We start from the raw sequence: 6,000 nt of genomic DNA, 5'->3' as shown, positions 1-6,000 counted from the left end.
GACGGCATAGCTGTAGTCTCTGGCTCAATGTCATCTGTTTGCAGAAGTGGTTTGCATGTCCTGGACATGTAATCTTCTGATTTCAGTGGGACTTAAACAGGTGATGGACTCCCTCTGCCTGGAACAGCTTGCAAGACCCAGGTTGGCATCAACAGCTCACTCCTTTGTGAGTGAACACTGCCTTTGTGTTTTTCCAAAAAGCTTGTTCAAACACAGTTCAGGTGTCTGGATGGACATTAACAGCAGTTGGAAAACTAAGTACTTTAATGACAGGTCATGTATTTTTCTGTAATACATCAACAAATAAAATGACCAATACTTTCCGACAGGGTGACTTTGGTCATATAGCATGGCCTGATTATCCAGGAAGAAAAACACAGGGGAATGTTCCCGTTTCAGTTTCTCCACCTGCACTGAAACCCTCCGGCCGGGGAGCTGCAGTGGTGGGAGGCACTCACCAGGTGGCTCTCCTGGGCTGAGCCAACACGAAACCCGGCTGCGAAGGCGCACAGCCCTGCTCCCAGACATCCCGGTCGCTCCTGCTAAAACAAATAACAAAGAAGTGCATTATAACATTGCCTAAAAATTTAATTTTAGCGGTTAGCCAAAGAAATGTAGCCAAATATATATTCAGACACTACTTGAGTGTGATGCTCCAGCCACTTCCACATAATCATAGAATCACAGAATCACAGAATGGTTTGGGTTGGAAGGGACCTTTAGAGGCCATCTAGTCCAACCCCCCTGCAGTGAGCAGGGACATCTCCAACTGGATCAGGCTGCTCAGAGCCCCGTCCAGCCTGGCCTTGAATGTTTCCAGGTATGGGGCATCTACCACCTCTCTGGGCAACCCCTTCCAGGGTTTCACCACCCTCATCATAAAAATGTCTTCCTATCTAGTCTAAACCTACCCTCTTTCAATTTAAAACCATTACCCCTTGTCCTATTGCAATAGGCCCTACTAAAAAGTCTATCCCCATCTTTCTTATAAACCCCCTTGAAAGGCTGCTGTAAGGTCTCCCTGGAGCCTTCTCTTTCCAGTATGAACAACTCCAACTATCCTCATGGGAGAGGTGCTCCAGTCTTCTGACCACTTTTGTGACCTCCTCTGGACCCGACAGGTTCATGTCTTTCCTGTGCTGAGGGTCCAAGAGCTGGATGCAAATTTGTACAAGGGTTTTATGTAACTCACTAAGCAGATTTTCAGGAGAACTGAAGTTTTCCTGACTGCTTTAATTACATGAAAAATCTGCCTTTGGAGAGGTTTACACTATCACTTCTCCTATGGCAATGGTGCACTAATCTTCCCAATGCCATGGCAAGATTATATATGTAATTCTGTATCTTTTTAATTTTTGTTGTGGAGTTCTTGCAAAATTTAAGAGGCTGCATGGCATATCCTGGGGACAAAGGTCTCAAGCGATTTTGGCAAAGCACCGGTTTTAATGTAACTGTTTATATAAACCATTTCAACCCTTAAGAACTCCCAGACAGCACTACAGGCAACAGTCATGTTAACAAAAGGGATCCATGAGGTGAGTGACCAGACTTAGAATTCTTTCTTGTATTGTGCACAGAGCCACATCACCTAAAGCCAGATGAAACAGAAGCACATTTAAAATGGAAGAACATTCTTACTGAGGATATGGTTCTTCAGAAATAGGTTTAAGGATTTCCACCAATACCCAAAAGGACAGAAAGATCTGAAAGGATTTCTCCAGGGACATACCATCTTCTACAGGACAAACTTAAGCGGCACAAGGGTTTTTTAGAGATAACTGCAGAGGACCACGTGTCTAGGTTGCAGGACATTTGCACAGTGTTTTTGAATTCAGGTTCTTCACCATTTTCACTTTTACTACTTTTCTGTGTGCTCTCCCTTGGGCCTCAATGTTTGTCTTCTTTAATATCACAGTTTCTTTACTCTGAAAAGCAGCCATACTGTTGGAGGTATATTTCTGTGTAAGGTAAAATACAACAAGGACAGCATATCGTTCCCATACTTCACACAGGCATCTCTTTGCCAGCAGGGATGTGGGTGCTGGACCACAGCTATTTTTTTTCAGTGCTCAGACTTACAGCTAGGAACCTCTGCTCCACAGCTCACTCATTAGGGCCAGGATTTGTAACGACTCCACACCTCATTTCACAGGCCGTGGTTTCAGGATGAGTGAATGTGGGATTTTCAAGGAGTGCGGCTAAATCTGTCCCTTTCTCTTAGGCTTCACATTTTTGAAGTTGCAGCTGTAACTGGAACAAAGCTTTTTCGTTTCTTGAAGGGCCTTGATTAATATTTTGTGACAGAAAACTGCTGCTGCTCATTGCTGGTAAGAAAAAACCCTGCAACTTCAAGAATAAGAGCATGGTGAGTTTCAGACTGCAGAAAGCTGCTGTTCAGAGCAAGCAGACATCCTGCCCTGCCCTGCAAAACCGAGGGGCAAGCACTTGCGAAGCAGGAGAAACAGCTAACACACTTGCTGATGCTCCCCGGAGTCCCTCATCCCATCCCAGGTCCCCACCACAGGTCCCCGCCACTCCTCTCATGGCCCATCACACCACACTACTTCCTGGGAACCAGGGTCGCCTCCAAACCACACTGCAGACACCCAGGGCATCCCTTCAGTGCCCGACGAAAATCCAGCCGCGTTGTGCAGCTTGCATGTCAGACAGAGAAAGCTGCCCCTGCCTCATCTGTTGGGCATAGAATGTCTCTGAATGGTCGTGCGCCTGAAGACGCTTTTTAGATAAAAGCATTTGTGGTGGTGCTTCTCCTGCTAAGGTGGAGCTGGGTGGTTTCCACTGCAGGCCCTTTTCTGTGCCCTTTTCACTGGGAAGACCAGCTTTAGTTGGAAGAAAACAATGAGAAATCATGTCCAGACCTGAAAATCTTGCTCATTTTTTTCTGCCAGAGAAGACAGATAATAAATGCCTTCCACTGCAGACATGTAGGAATGGAAGAAAACCTGACTTCCTCGGGAGGATGAGTGATGACGTGATGGTACCAGCAGGGATGTGGAAGAGAGGGAAAGCATCCAGCTGACACCGATGGCCTCTTCAGACACTTGCAGTTAAACCTCTGGGGAACTCTCTTGGCTCCTGGACATCTGAGGAGCAACTCCATAGCCTGAGAGGTGGCATGGGGCTGAAGAAGATGTGTTGCTGCTGTTTCTGCGGCTGCGATCAATCCACTTAACCTCCAAGCTGAAGTCAGGAGACTGCCCTTCCTAGAGAGAGGAAGGTGAAGGGTAGCTGGTGTCAATAAAATGCTCTGTACATGCAAAATATCAATAGGATGGACTGGAAGAAAGTCCTTTATTTAGAAAACTTACTTTTGCAAAAGACTGTCTAAGTGCTGGAAGTGCAGGAGTTTGCCTCAGCAGCCACCAGAGGTGGTTTGGTTGCCCATCAGCTCAGCCGTCAGAGATGGAGAGTGGAGCCGGAGGCACCAGAGACCCCCGAGCAGAGTGCTGCTGGGGATGCCTTGGGCGGGTGGATGGTGCTTGCTCACGGCAAGATTGTCTCTCTTTCTCCTAGCCCAGAGAAGTGACGGGGCTTATAGCTCCAAGGGTGCTCTCCAAGCGCAAGCTGGAAAAATCTGTCTCTGTTTCATACTGCAGGATTTAATGAAATAAATGGAATAATGGATTTTGTTTATGAACACTGATAAATAAGTTCAGAAAATGACTCATCCAGTCATGGTATTAAGATGAAGAAAGCTCTGTCATGTGCAAGCAGAGAGGGTTATAGAGCAGGTAAATGAACACAGAAAAGAGCGGTATGCAGAAATCACCGTGATTTTCCATCCTAAATCAATATTCCTTCATGTTCCCAACAACAGTACTTACCTACAAACAGGCTAAAAAATTACTTGTAATAACCAGTTAAAATCTTTAGGTAGCTAGCATAGGGCATGATGATGTACTGAAATTATAAAACTTATCCAGAAAAAGCATTCAGAATTAGGCAGATGCAAAATGTTCAGGAAGGCTGTTCCAAAAATTTGCAGGCATTGAATCTCTTTGTTAGCCTTCAAAAATAACATGAGTCACTAGCAAATTTACACCAGTGACTCAGAAGAAACAAATTACATTTTCTGATAAATGATAAACTATGAACTTGAAGGAATAAAAGTCTGAAAATGTATATACAAGGTTTAGCACTTTCTTGCAATTTCATATCTCATGAATGGCTTGATATTAAGAGTGTTCCTCTGAGGTTAAGCCTGTATCTAAAACTCTACCACAGGAACATTATTTCTTAGCTTTTGTTGTAAGTTCCCATGGAGACCAAGAACCAATTGTCATGAAAAATAGAGATTTCAGCAGAGCCTGAACCTGTGTTGACAGTCATCTTTCTGGAAAATCTGATTACTGGCACAGCTGTTCTCCTGCCTCTCTACTGCTGCTTTCCTGTTTAGCAGCAGCTGCAAATACATCAATATTACCTGTGGAAACACTTGCACACAGAAGATTGCATTTATTGGAATTATTTGCAGCATATACTGCTACTGTAAAGTTCAGGACCCCTTAGGCAGGTTACTTTGTTCACTCTCCTTTAGGCGATGCAGATTCTTCCTTAACAAAATGCTTTGTGTTAATCTTAGAACCACTCCACGATGAGGCTTTACCTGCACAGACAGATGGACAGAGAGCAGCACTGGTCGTGGGCAGGAACAGAGAGTCCTCTCGGACGGTGCGCCTGCTGACTGGATGATGAATCCCAATCTGGCTGTTCAGTCTGTGTCCACTTCTCCTGACCCTATTACTGCAAGCCAACCAAGCTTAGAAGACCGCACAGCGTGGCATCCCAACCAGCGTGGCCACATGCAAGTCACAGCTCTTGATGTGCTCCTTCAGCTGGGGCAAATTCTGTATTCTAATGAAAAGTTTCTTGCAAAGAATATGATTCATATTACATGACTGGCTGTTAACAGGGTTTACACAGCTCTGCAGGTGGTTTTGGATCTTTGTTCAGTAATATCAGATATGGCCTGTAATGTTACAGCAAACAAATTAAGGGGTGAGCTAGGGACCACTGAGGCAGGTTTAAGATCAATCATACATCAGTTAAATGCTATGTCACAAGGCTTACTGGAAATGGAGAAAACCTGAAGAGGCATTCAAGTAATGGTGAAGAACAGACCCATCCTGAAAAATGCAAACATCGGAGGGTAATCTGAGCTATGGAAGTCATGGAGAGAACTGAAGACTGATTTGCTACTACCTGAGTCATAGAATCATAGAATGTTTTGGATTAGAAGGGACCTTTAGAGGCCATCTAGTCCAAGCCCCCTGCAGTGAGCAGGGACATCTTTAATCAGTCCAGGTTGCTCAGAGCCCCGTCCAACCCGGCCTTGGATTTTGCAGGGATGGGGCCTCCACCACCTCTCTGGGCAACCTGTTCCAGTGTTTCACCACCCTCATTGTAAAGAATTTCTTCCTTAGATCCAGTCTAAACCTACCCTGCTTCAGTTTAAAACCATTACCCCTTGTCCTGTCACTAGCAGAAGATATAACACAGGCTACCGGTGATGGTAACCTGAATGTGAGTCCAAAGCCCTGGTGTCGGGTATTTGGAAGATCTTCTTAGGATGATGCTGAGTAGAGATCCTCCCGCAGGAATTGTTCTTCCACTGACTCTATCTTCTGTGCATACAAGTAAGAAGCAACAGCGGCTAAGGGTATGGTTCTTTGTTACTCATGGTTACATAAAGCTTTTCAGGATTGAAGTGGCCATTTTTCCCTTTGTACTAGGCCACCTTTTTCCCAAACAGGCCTTCCTTCTGTGCTCCTGGGGACAGCTTCTGAAACTGAAGGTTGCATCCAATTTTTTTGAAAGTCCTTAATTTAAAAAAAAAAAAAATCTGCCAGAAATACCAGTCCTGCTACAGCAATAATCGATGTTTAAAGGAGGGGAGGGAAATGCAACCTTTTTAAAAACTTGAAGGCAAGAAATAAATCAATTTCTTCCTGGCTTGCTGGAATTCAGCTGATACTTAGC

The sequence above is a fragment of the Egretta garzetta genome, unplaced genomic scaffold, assembly GCF_000687185.1.
Source record: "Egretta garzetta isolate BGI_Z169 unplaced genomic scaffold, ASM68718v1 scaffold136, whole genome shotgun sequence".
Lineage (NCBI taxonomy): Eukaryota > Metazoa > Chordata > Aves > Pelecaniformes > Ardeidae > Egretta > Egretta garzetta.
Note: the sequence above shows the minus strand (reverse complement) of the source record.